At 40.5% G+C, this 14,033-nt stretch overlaps 1 pseudogene; it reads right to left on the reverse strand.

The window, feature by feature from the left end:
* Positions 1-13,816: 13,816 nt before the first annotated feature.
* On the reverse strand, positions 13,817-13,968 carry LOC115871645 (annotated as a pseudogene).
* Positions 13,969-14,033: the final 65 nt, after the last annotated feature.

Raw genomic sequence — 14,033 nt, forward strand, 5'->3', positions numbered from 1 at the left:
TTTCCTCCTGCAGTCGGCATCATTGCCTCTGTTTTGTGAAGTCGAGGACTTTGTGGACTGGTGTTGGGTAAATGGGTTAATGTTGGACTTGTGGGCTTGGGCAGCATTGGGTTGGGATGATTTCGTGATGCACACTTTCTTTACTTAAAACTCTCTCTTATACATGAGTTATTGTGGATTTGTTTCTCTAAAGTACCCATACTAATACAATATCACCGCCCCCCACACCCTTCTTCCAAATGGAGATGAACATTAGCTCGCTTGCTGCCTCACTTTATTGCCTTATTTTCATTTCTTTTGTCTCTCTGTTTCTCTATTTTGATGAGCCACTTGACAATGATAACCCTGATATTGGGATAACTCTTGCCTCGCCTTGGGGGATGTCTTGAATTGGTGATTTTCTGTCATAAGGGTTTTGTTTTTGTTTTTATAAAAAACAGACATTCACAGCAAAGTCTCTTGTTGGTGCTTCATGCCTACTCTCCAAGTCGTACAGCTGTTGTGTTCTTGCACCTGTATTTCTCTCTTCCCCCTAACCTTGACTAATGTTCTAGTGTCTTGACTTTTAAAGAAACCTGCAATTCGATCTATTGTTTTCCAGCAGCTGAGCCCTCCTGGCTTCTATTTAAGTTTTTTCCCTATTATAATTGCCCTAATTTTTGGACTTCAGGGGTCAACCCACTCATAGTCTTGCTCTCAACATAAAGTTTCATTCAGTCCAATTCTATGTGAGTCATCTGTTCTTGACTTACTTGGATCCAACCTTTATCATTCTTACCTTCAACAAGGTCACAGGTTATATAATGGAAGTGATTTCTGTATAAATACATTTTAATGGGGTGATGACCCTCAAGCCATCCTGTTCCAAGTTTTCAAGGACAATTTGAACTTTTGATTTCAGTCTACTAAAACATTTCCTCAATCGAAAAAATATATCTTCTTGCTTTTAAATATTTCATTGGGTTTCATCCCAAGGGGAAATGGATTCTTTCTTAGAGGAATGCATTTGAGTAAAATATGCCATGCACACAATACAGCATTTTTCAAAATGTGGCCCACGTGATATTCATTGATACTAGACGAGAAAGCCAAGACTGTATTCACAAAGTTTGGGAAATAATTGGGTTTATCAAAGTTAGACAAGCTTCTTTCATGCAGGTTTTCTGTAAGCCTTTTATATGTTAATTGAATTCAGAATCTTTATGATAAGCGGTAAAGTTTGCAGCATATCCCTGAGTAGTTTGACTAGAGATCGTTTTGATCTGTGAAGTGCATTTTTACATCTCACTGGATACCAGTCTTCTATGGAACATGACTTGGGAAATACTGTTAGGTAGATTTTAGGAAACCTTTTAATGATTAAGTGCACAGATCAAAATAGTTTCCTCTGAACAAGCGGAATCTGCCTCATTGCCGCTCAAGCTAATATTCATCTGTGAGCCTGAGACAGGAACTCTGCAGGAGAGTTAGATAGAGCCGAGAACTATCAAAAGCATGAGAGCCCACTGGGCATTGTGACGGTTCGGTGGTGGAAATGTCTATTATGGTAGCCATCCCTTTCACTTCAAAAGCACCGTGCCTCCAGACGAAGGCGCGCTCTCGCCTTTCATTGCATTGTTGCAACAAGAACCACATGGCAGAACTAGTTGCATCGAACTTTGATAAAATATGTAGCATGAGAATGTTTGTAGGTTTGATGCATTATCATTGATATGTGTCAATTTTGCAATAGAATTTATTCAGAAACCCAAAGCTAAACCAGAAGTGTCTATAGTCTATGTAGTTTAATGCAGCATCAAACTTTAATTGGAAAATAATATGGGGGAGGATAACATTTTTGCATATAATCATTATATATATATCCCCAATAAACCGGGATTTCCCCCCCTAAAGCTATGTATTTAATTTCTTTTTTACAAAACAACCATATCATCTTTTTAAAGAAAACCATTTTATTGGGGTTCATACAATTCACATCACAATCCATACATCCATCCATTGTGTCAAGCACATTTGTACATTTGTTGCCATCATCATTCTCATTTACTTTCCACTTGAGCCCTTAATATCAGCTCCTCATTTCCCCCCTCCCTCCCCACTCCCCCCCTTCATGAACCCTTCATAAATTATTATTTTGTCCTCTCTTACACTGTCCGACGTCTCCCTTCACCCACTTTTCTGTTGTCCGACCCTGAGGTTATATGTAGACCTTGTAATTGGTTCCCCCTTTCTACCCCACCTTCCCTCCCCCCTCCCGATATCGCTACTCTCACCACTGGTCCTAAGGGGTCATCTGCCCTGGATTCCCTGCGTTTCCAGTTCCTATCTGTATATCCTTTAAACTTAATGCATTTGTCAAATCTGTGATTTCATCTTGGAAACCTTTTTCAAACTCATCTGTTTAGATGACTGAGAGCACCTCCCTCAGTTTTTTTTCCCCCACCTCAAACCACTGTCTTTTCATGTCCCTCTTCATTCATGGAAACTAAAAGAAGTCACATGGAACCCAGGCGAGTAAGGTGTGTGTAGCAAGGGAGGTATGCTGCTTTTTGCCGCCAACTGGCCCACTGAGATGGCTGCGTGGGCAGGTTCATTGTCGTGGTAGCAAAACCAGTCCCCTGTCTGCTACAAATCAGGCCTTTTTTTTGGTTGCACACTGTTATGTAATCTTTTCAGAACCTCTAAATAGCTTGATTAACACTCTGACCAAGTGGAATGAACTACAAGTTAATATTTTCATCCATTTGGGAAGTTGATGGACATCCAGAATGAGATTTGTCATCAACAGACATTTCACCTTTCATGGAATGACAAAACCACGCCTACACTTGAGTTTTCCCCATAGAGCTGTCCTTATAAGCTGGGTTTAACATTGCAACAGTTTCTGCAGCATTTTTCCAGAGCAGGAAACAAAATTTCACAGCCCCATGCTGTTCTCTTAGATCGGCCAGTACAAAAAACAATGTTCAAGCGAAACTGCTTTGAAGAAAACATTCACTGTGACAAGAGAGAACCTTCCCGGGTGACACCACTGGGTGCACTAACTCAGAGCAAGTTGTTAGATGATCGCCTAGCAGGAAAAATGCTACTACAAAAGCTCTGCCCAACGGAGCTTTTTTCCATTATTTTTTTGGGAGTGCCCTCTCATATTTCTATAAGTTAATTTCTAGCACCAATTTCTTCTATAAATTCCATTTCTGTAGCTACCATCTTAGGGAAACAGTAAAATGCAAGCAAGCAAACAAAAAGCCCTAAATCCTAGCAATCAAATTCTTGTCTCTAGAGTTTGAATAGTACCTAGATAAGGATGTAAGGGTGAATCTTGAAGGACAATTGAAGAGATTGGCCATGCCAATCACAGTCTAAGTAGAGAGGCTGGAAGAGGAGGAAGGAAGAGAGGAGACAATGTTAAAACAGACATCAGTGGACCCAGCAATAGAAAATCAGACTTGAGTGACCACACAGATAGCAGGGTCATCCCAAAGAAGATCTGTTCGCCCTGGACTAGCATAATCTGTCAACAGTGCCAGAAAACCATGGGAAAGTCAATGAACCACCCCAAACCATCACGTTTCCGTTTTAAAGAGCCCAGTGCTTGTACCAAAGAACTAAAACAAGAAACACACTCACTACCATGGAACTGATGCCTGCTCACAGCGACCCTGTGTGAGTTTCCCAGACTGTAACTCTTTCCATAAGTAGGAAGCCCCGTCTTTCTCCTGCAGAGCAGCTGCTGATTTTGAAGTACTGATCTTGCAGATCACAGTCCCATTTGTAACCACTACGCCACCAGGGCTCCTGTTTGTTTGTACCAAGCTGGCACATTGTTCCTAATGGCATCAATTGAAGACCCCGCCTTTTAAAAAATTAATCATTTTATTGGGGGAATTCTTTCAAATCTTATAACAATCTATCATTCAATAGTATTAAGCACAATTGTATATGTGTTGCCATCAACATTTCCAAAACTATTTCTTTCTACTTGAGCCCTTGGTCTCAGTTCATCTTTTCCCCCCTTCCTCCCACCTGCCCACCCTTGTGAATCCTTGATCAATGATATATTATTATTATTTCATGGCTGTCTTACACAATCTGTTGTCTCCCTTCACCCACTTTTCTGTTATTTGTCCCCTCTGGGGTGGTTGCTACATATCCAACCGTGTGATACCCCCCCTCCCCGTCCCCACCATCCCCCTACCATCATGATATCACTGCTCCCACTACTGTACTTGAGGGTTTTATCTGTCCTGAATTTCACGTGTTGAGAGCACTTATCTGTAGCAATGTGTGTACTCCAGTGTAGTTGGATTTGTAAGGTAGAGCTGGGTCATGGTAGTGGGCGGGAGGGGGGGGGGGAGGAAGCACTCAGGAAGAAGAGGAATGAAGTGTGTTTCATCGATGCTGTATTGCACCCTGGTTGAATCATCCCTTCCTTGTTGTAACCCTTCTGTGGGGGGATGTCCAGTCGTCTACAGATGAGCTTTGGATGTCCACTCCAACTCCCCTCTTTCACGAGGATATAATTGTTTGTTTTGGATCTTTTGATACCTGGTACCTGCTCCCGTTGACACCTCATGATCACACAGGCTGGTGTGCTTCTTCCCTGTAGGCTCATTTGCTTCCCTGCTAGATGACTGCTTGTTTAACTTCAAGCCTTTAAGATGCCAGATGCTACATCTTTTGATAGCCAGGCACTATCTGTTTTCTTCACCACATTTGCTTATGCACCCATTTTGTCTTCAGTGATAGTGTCTGGAAAGTGAGTATCAAAGAGTGCCAGGTTATTAAAACAAAGTGTTCTTGTGTTAAGGGAGGCCTTGAGTAGAGGCCCAAAGTCCTGCAACCCCCTTGCAGTCATTCACAACTTGATATCCTTTAAGAGTGATTGCCATTGTGGCCAGAAACTTTGTCCTCAGATTGATCCTCTGTGAGCTATTGCTCTCCTGACCTTTAAGCAGTTCAGAACCTAAAGATGCCCTCTGAGTGAGAAAGTCTCTGCACACTTATAGGAGTAGAGTGATGTATCAGTGAGAGCCTCTGGTGTTTGTACTTAGATGGATTGAGTAACACCAGTTCTAATTTTTGTAGGCTGTTAGTCCCAGTCTTATAGATAGTCAGGCTGAAGTTCGGCCAAAGAAGTGTATTTCTAAAACATATTCTTTGATTGAAAAACCCAAAGCCTTTTATGGCTTAACATTTCCTTTCAATAACATCCTGAACTTTCAGTCCTTAGTTGTAAAACTTACCATGCAGGGTATTCACCCAGGGACGGATCTCCCTGTAAGAATTCGTGCATGGACCTATGTGGATATTGCTCTTGTCACCAAATATAGTCTCAGAACCATAAGAGTGTCTCCTGGAGGCAGCACCTTTTAAAGTGATTTCTACCCCTAGTACATGGCCCCACCTTCCAAACACTCAAACAGCTGTGTCTCTCAGTGCAGGGCTGCAGGGCTGACCTCTTTATTGTGAAAGATCTTTAGTGTCTATATCTTAGTAGTGACACACTTGCTATTAGGCTCATCTGATTTAGACTCCCATTCTTGCCTCTAAAACTAAAATGCTTTGCATCTCTATAAACCTGGCCATAATCTCTCTAAGCCTGTGTGTCTGGGAGCATTTCTATTTTATTAGAGCAGTTGAAGTCTCCAGGACATTTGAAATGCTTAAGCTTTCATCTGAATTACTGATAATGGCCTATATGCTGGCCATTTCCATTTTTATTTATACCCCAGCTTTTTCTTCAAATTCCGTTGTTACATTTTCTTTCATGTCACAGGTAACTTTTCTGGAATAGCGGATGAAAAGCTATGAGAATACTACTGCAAATTCCTATGTGATATTTTTGGAAAATATTTTTTCCCTTATCGTTAAGGATTCTTATCATTGAATTTATGCATAAACCACATTTGAATAGATCTATTCACAATAAAAATGGCCAGATTATATGTAGGAAGTCTGGCCTTCTATTTTAAACAACATCTAGATGTGAAAGGGAAACTAATGGTATAAAATATGCCTCAAAATAACTTAGAACCATTGCCTTTCCCTCTGCTACATGCATAGCCACACTGATTATATATCTTTGTTCTTTAGTTCACGTGTAAATTTGAAATAAAATTTAACAGGGTGCCCCCAAAGTCTATTTTGCTTCCATTACTACCTTCTATTACACCAGCTCTGCTAGAGTTTTCTTTTAATAAAACAGCAGAGAGTCCCTGAGATTGGCCTCACTTTCCAATCACGGAAAGTAGCATGATCAAACAAGGCGTGTGTATCTTTGTGACCATAGAACAAACATTGAATCTCTAAACCCTTCACGCTGTCTGACTGTGATGAGTTGAAGAAAAGTTCCTGAGTTTCAGCTTTCGACTTTATGAAAAGTGAATGTTAAGATCTGCCACTCCCACTTCAGAAAGTGGTTAGGGATTTTTAGCTGCTGTAAACAATAAAAATGAGTATTTATTGTCCCTTTGTGATATAAAAATTTAACAAGCTCATTACTAAGAGAAAGGTTAGAAGTTTGAATCCACTTAGAGCCACCTTAGAAGGAGGACTTTGCAGGGGCAGTGTGTTATTTAATGTAGCTCATCTAGCCAACTTCTCCAACTCTCCCCAAAGGACCATTTCCGGTTTGGGTGTGGTGAGAACAAAAGGGAAAACACTGATGGGATTCACCTGTGTGTAATGACGAACATCCTGCTGTGTATAAAATGAGCCCTCTGAAAAGCCGGCGGAGGGGAGCTCATTGCCAGTAAGAGCCAGGCATTGAGTGTGTCCAGGAGCCTAAGGTGCCTGTACCTTGAACCTCTATGCACCAGGTGACAGCGACATCAGAGGAGCAGCAGCAGACCAGGAGCCAGAGCATGGAAGAGACTGATGGCCTTCCCAACCACGGAACAAGTAAAGCCGAGTGTTTTCCAGCCAGAGCCTGCCTGGGGGAGTGGGGAGCTTCTGGACGCTGAATTCAGGGAGCTCCTTTAGCGACCCTGGGGTGAGTGCTGAATGCCTCCGAGTTGAGGCTTCCAGCAGTGCTATGCCCGCCAGGCATTTATTAGCAGACAAGAGGCTCTGGTCCCCCAATCTTTTTCATTTTTCTTTTTTTCATAAAAGCTTACAAAAGCACGGCAATTTTTATTTAACAGGAATTGTCTCTCTACAGTTAAATTAAGGGTAATTGCTACTTTCTACCTTACATTTGTCTGTATTCCAAATTTTGGACATTAAGCATGATTGGTCTATATGTTAGTCTGGGTTGCTTTCTCTAGTCAACCCAGATGAACACAGTCTATTTTAAAAAATTGATTTGATTATTTCCTTTCTTTTTTGTCACATTTTCGATACAAATCTTTGATAAAATATGTGTTTCAGAAATATTTAATTCCAATCTCTGGCTTGTGGTATCATTTACTTGACATTGTCTTTTTTTTAACTCTTTATTGCGAATTCACACACGTTTTGTTTTATCTTATTCATTGCCCAATGTACCATGACTTAATGTACCATGACTACTTTCTCCCTCTATTTCTTATTGTCATTCTTCATTCTTTCCTAACTTTTCTGAACATTGTCCTTCGGCAATGTTGCTCTTTTGACCTCAGATGTCTGATTATTCTGAGGTGTATATACCTCTCTAGCGATATTGATCCCCTGTAGACCTTTCAGATTGTTATTTCAATCAAAGACCATTTCTTAATATTTTCTTTTATGTTTCATATAGTTTGGTGTTGTATATAAGAAATCCTTGCCTAACTTAAGGTTAAAAAATAATTCATTTTATGTGTTCTAGAATCTTTATAGTTTAGATTTGACTCCAGAGAATATCTCATTGGTGCCCACCAAGGTGGAAACACAACAACAACCATGTTTGAGTTCTGTCCATTCATTCTTGATGAGAATGTCATTCATTCTTGATGAGTATGTCATTCATTCTTGATGAGAATGTCACTACAAACCTTGGAATACTTTTTAGTAATATATATTTATATTTTTAGTTTGTCACCTTTTGGCTTACCATTCCACTTTGAGAAGTCTACTCTGCAGTCATTTGTACAAAGATGATATCTCCAACCTTGGTTATTGTAGAGAAAAATTAGAAATATTATAAGTGACCCCTGGTGGGGAATTGCTTAAATTAATTAGGTTTTGAGCATGTGGTAGAATACCCTGATGTTATTAAAAGCAACGAGATAAAATTATGAAAGCAATATGGAAACATGGCAAATATTTTTCAAAAAGAGATAAAACCAAAATTTGCAACACTATGCTTAGCATTTTCTAAAAACAAGATGTATATTTCTTTATACATATGTGTTTAGGGTATACATTGAATTTTTCTACAATGTATTCACCTATTTAGCAACAGTGATGATTTATTCCGCAGGGTGGAGAGGAAGATGGAAAGATTGACTTTTCTCTATCATGCTATCATTGTTATGTGCTGTCCAGTGAATTCTGACTTATCGGGAGACCATATGACACAGAAGAACTGTCCCATGGGGTTTCCTAAGCTGTCGTCTTTACAGGAGTAGACTGCACTGCCTTTGGTCCCAAGGAGCAGTGGGTGGGTTTGAACCATCGACCTTATGGTTAACAGCCAATCAATGGACCAGTGTGCCATTTGGACTCCCTTTCTCTATTATATATCTCTTTAATATTGTGAAATGATCTTCACAACAAGACTTCCTTCTTTCCAGTTTCTTCTCTTTTCTTGACGCACTTTAACACGTGACAGTTCCTCGTGAAGCACAAAGTGTGACATCCGATTCTTTGTAAGTTCCCAGGTTGGTCTGAGGCAGTTTAGCCAGACTAGAGCGCTTCTTTTTGTGGATGTGTTCTCCTAAATCATTTTGTAAAACTCTTCTTTGCTGCCTGTCTAGTCATTTGCCTGCTTTCTCTCAGATTCATTCCTTGCTTGGCCTCTTGCTATTTTCAAGCCCACAGGTCTGTTTCTGCAAACATTTTTCACACGGGTTCTCCTCTGAGGAGCATTCAGTTAAGTTTAGCCAACGGGAGGGTTCGGCAGGTTGGAAGAAGGGTTTTGAGCGTCATCTTCAGCAGCTGTGATTTCTTCTCCGGAAGCTCCTCCTCCTTGGTCCAGCTCTCACCTTTCAACTCCAGCACCTGTTCCAGTCTTACTGTCTTTCTCTGATTCTCCAGTTGGAGGGGTGGCTGCGGCCTCTTATCACTGCTAACCTTTTGGCTGCCTCGCCTTCTGTGTTTTTATATTCAACCCTTTCATGCCCTTTAAACTAACTGCTCACTTTAAGTTTCTTTCTTGAACGCTGTGGCAGAACCTGTTGCGGTCAGTGGCTATCAAATCAACCTCCAGCTCATGGCCATTGTGTGTGTGGCAGAATAGACTGTCCCGTGCATGTTCTTGGCTGTATTCTTTCCAGAAGTAGTTTTCTGAGCCTGTCTTCCACAATGCCTTTGGTGGGTTCGAACTGTCAATCTGGGGCTGGCAGCTGATTATCAACCACTTGTGAAGAATCTAGAAGGACTTACTAAGGATTATTGACTATGTCCTTTATATCACTGAAGGTGTGTAGTAGAGAGTAAATGCATAATCCTGTTTTCTAAAATGAGTACTCCACTTATACTAAGGAAAACGAACTGATATAAGGTACTGATGACTAGAGGTAAATTATTCAAAGGGCTTCTTAATATTCTTTCAGGGATTGGTGGGTAGTAAAAGGAAACAGAGAGAACAGATTGAGTTGACACTGATTTGGGAGGTAGCACCAACTGGGCATAATGTTTTTAAGACTAAAATAGGTTCAGCTTTGAATTTTTTGGTTGAAACCAGATGTTTTATATAACACAGGATATTTTAAATGTAAAGAACATGCTTAGAGGTAATGTGGATTTTAACTGGACACATACATCCTGAAATGGCTCTGGTGCTGGAGTAGAAGAGGTGAAGTCAGTTTCATCAGATTCATGCAGTTATCCAGGGGCCAATCATATGGTAACACATAATAAGAAAATAGGGTAGCAGTTTTCCACAAACCTGCAGAAGCAAACCATTTAAATGGACACTGACTGTACCATGAGTCCTGAAAGGAGTAAGGAAGGAAGAGGAAGCAGTCAAGAATGACTCAGTCTATGATGGGGTTTTAAGACAGGGGAAAGTGGTGAATGAATACATTTAGTGGAGAGGAGATCATCATTCCAGTTGTTTTGACCATGTTGAGTTTGTGGGGCTTTTGTTGGTTGATTTGAGATGCTGACTAGGCATCTATAAATATCCCTTTCAAGCACAAATGAGAAATTAGAAATGTATATAAAATCTGAAATTGTCGACTCTTGGATGACCGTTGAAGACATGGAGAATGGATGTGATTGTCTAAAAAAGAGAGCAAGAAGTGAGCCTAAGGGTGAAAATTTCTGCTCTCAAGAACCAGTGCACAGGAAGTAGAAGCAACTGTAAGCAAGTTCATTAAGATATCTTAGTTCTTTTCGAGAAGTGGAAGCTCAAAAGAGAAGTTTTCCCTTCTGGTTGTTGAAGGGAGCCACCATAGAGAGAATTTTATTACAGCAAAGGATCATTTCAAATTCTGAATGTGTGAATCTACCATTCCAAAAGATTGAAATGACATGTCATTCACCCTGAACTTTGCCTACTTAAGTTGTCTCTGGATCTAAAGACAAAACAGTATGGCACAATGTCCCAGCAAAACATAAAACATGTTAAACTTCAAGGTTGCTGGTGATGGCTTAGAAAAATGTCAGCATCTTGCTAACTTCAATATTAACTAATTCACTCTCAATTACAGGCCTGGCCTATAGACCAATTCTCCATTCCCGCTTTACAATCTATAAATATGTAGTGGTGATTGTATTTGGTCATTGGTCTTTTTGAATTGCTCAGAAACAAACAAGCAAAAATTCTGATTCAAGCAAAGTAACCAAGGGAGTTCTGTAACATCTCCATCTGGGAATCAGCTATACCTTATGCCCCCTGCCCTTTTTACTATGCTTCAGGGGTGTGTGTCGAACTATTCAAGTGCTCATCAATCGCCTAGACAATTTGGCGTCTGCACAATCCTCATGGTCTACCAAGGTTACCCCCTGCTGGGACTCATCATTATCACCTCTCACTGTGCTTGTTGTAAGAAGGATTCTTTCAGATTAAAAATACTAAATCAATTTTTAACTTACTGCTTGTTGAAAGTGTTAAATTAATATTAAAATGTCCCATAAGAGATAAGCATAGGGTGAGGTAGAATCAAAAAAAAAAAAAGAAAAGTAAATTCATAAAACTGGAATCTATTCTCTGAGGCAAGTAAAAGTTAAAAGAGAACTATTAGTCTACTGGTTACAGGAAAGTGAACTTGGGTACAAGGATACATATTTTGGATTTGAAAATAATAATAAATATATTCCATGGCCTCTCTTACCTGTCAGCTTGTTGTACTGTTATGGTTATGTGCTATGGTAACATTGGAAGCTTGTTCGGCTGGGTTCTCTAGAGAAGCATAACCAGTGACGCTTGTATGTGTGGTCTATAAAAAGAGTTTTATATCAAGAAAAGGTTTACACAGTTGTAGAAATAGATAGGTCCATTCAAGTCAGGCTTCTCTTGACTCGTGGAAGCTGTTGGACAGCAGGATGAATGGGCAGAGACCGCAGGGATGGGTTGGTGGGGGAGTTGGGCTGAAGGATGCAGAGGTATTAAGAGTCCTAAATGGGCTGAATGAATCCATAGTGGGTAACGCACTAATAGCTCCCAGGATGGACAGGAAATTGAGGAACAAGGTGCAGGAGTCAGCTCCAGCAGAAGGCAAAGAGCCACAGAGAACTTGAACTCTGCTCGGTCTCTCTTATACACTCTCAAGAAGGTGTCATGAGGCATCAACCACACTGATATAGTGGGCTCACATAATCCGTGACCATCACAGAAGTTAAGCCATGGGCTCACATAATCCATGACCATCACAGAAGCTAAGCCATAGATCATTCAAATGCCAGCTGGGTTACCCACCATGAATAAGTGTCAGCGAGGCTTCTGTTCTAAGACGGACTAGGAAGAAACAGGTGTGGCCATTATTTCTAGGAATAAAAGAAGATGACCACTGAAAATGTTATGAATGTTGAACACGGTTTGATATAGTAGTGCTAGAAGAGCCTCTCCAGATGGAAGCTATTCAAAATATGACAGGGGAAGAGCTACCTCTTAGAGTTAACCTGAATGAAGTAAATGGAGGAAGCTTTGGGCTAGCATCTGCTGTTGTAACGTTACACAATGTGAGAGGAAACAATTGCAAATGTCCATAAATAATTTAATCCGGGATATGTGAAGTACACATTTAGGAAAACTGGAAGTTGTAAAAATTACTTTATAATATATAATGATTGATAGCCTAGGCATTCGTGAGCTAGGATGGTTTTATATTGGCCCTTTTGAATGGGAAATAATGTGGTCAACTAGGTCAGGAATGACAAATTGAACAGGAATTATTTTCATCATCAAAAAGCACAATTTAAGATCTCTTCTGAAACACAATGCTGTCAGTTTTAGGATATAATATGACTATTATTCAAATGTATGCTCCAGCCTCTAATGCCAAACACGAAGAAATTGAAATGTTTATCAACTTTTTCAGTCTGAAATTGAGCACACAAACAATGCAGGGACCTCCAAGAGCAGTCTGAATTGCTTAAGTCAAAAGAGACGGGGAAAATCACACTGATTAAGGATAGAATTGCATAACCAATGAATGTAATTGTTGTCAACAGTTTATATACCTTTAAAATGTTGAATTGGCGAAAGTTAAGTGATAGATATATTTACAACGGGAGGAAAAAATAACTGCTGAGACTAGTTAGTGCAATTAAACACTTCACGATATTTGCTTCCTTCGGTGCAGGTTTAGGGCACTGATTTACTGTACCTAAAAGCATGTTTTGTGCGTCTTCTCAACCTCCTGGTTTATTACATAGCACAGGGTCTCAAGTTGTCATCCAGGGCACACTAACTTGTCTTTATTCACTTGGAAAAACAAGGGAAGACGAGTGGAGATTATGAGAAGGCGATGGAATGTGTGGCTAGTTGTCTCCATGGAGAAATTCCATCCTTGCCATGGGACCAGAAGAACTGTCTGGCACCCCACCCCCCCTATCATGAAAGATTGGATTAGAGATTCCATGGAAGTATCCTGATCAAAAGAGTGACAATGCAGAATAGAATTCAAGATCTGGCAACCAGAATTTCTGGGACTATGGAGGCCACATGTCTCCCTGAAGCTATTACGTTGAGATTAATGGGGGCATAATACTTTTTTCAACAGATAGTGGTGAAAAAAATGGATCTGCATCTGCAGAAGAATGAGGCAAGATGAACAACTCACCCCTGGTATGAAAATGATCTCAAGATGGATTAGTCTTAATGTAAGCCCCAGAGCTACAAGAATCATCCGTGAGAAAATTGGGACAAACTAGACTGTGGATTGCAGGCCATACACAGACTCCTAAATATAATTAAGGAAGCACATGTAGTAGTAGAGAAAATAGGTGACTTAGATCCATTAAAAATAAAGCACTTGAGTACTTCCTCCTTGGAGGCGGGAGAAAAAAAAAAAAAGCACTTATGTATATCAAGAGAGAAAACAAGAGGATATGGATTGGGAGTGGGGAATCCATTTTTTTCCCTGAGTCAGCCACAGTTCTGTTTATTGGCATTATTGTCCATCTCTCACTGAGACAGCCCTCCACATGCCCCACCCCCCAAGAAAGATCATTTTTAATTTGCCAAAGACGTGCCCACACATCTTCGCCTTGGCCAGGCGGCATTTCAAGCTTCAGTCTGAGTAGATTAGTCCTTCACTTTTGCGATCTTCACACTGTGGCTGGAAACCTTCTCAGCATTGACTTGAATTTGGTCTTCAAAGGGTCCCGGACAACTGTTGCACAGATTTGCAAGTAGCGGATATAGGTGAGCCCAGCCTATCACCAGTACGCCCCCATGATGCCCCAAGGGGGAGAGCGTCTGAGAGAATCGTGAGGACACCCTCAATGTCGGCCAGTCTGCT

This window comes from Echinops telfairi, unplaced genomic scaffold (assembly GCF_000313985.2).
Source record: "Echinops telfairi isolate 266 unplaced genomic scaffold, ASM31398v2 ScPeMD7_7400;HRSCAF=8409, whole genome shotgun sequence".
NCBI lineage: Eukaryota > Metazoa > Chordata > Mammalia > Afrosoricida > Tenrecidae > Echinops > Echinops telfairi.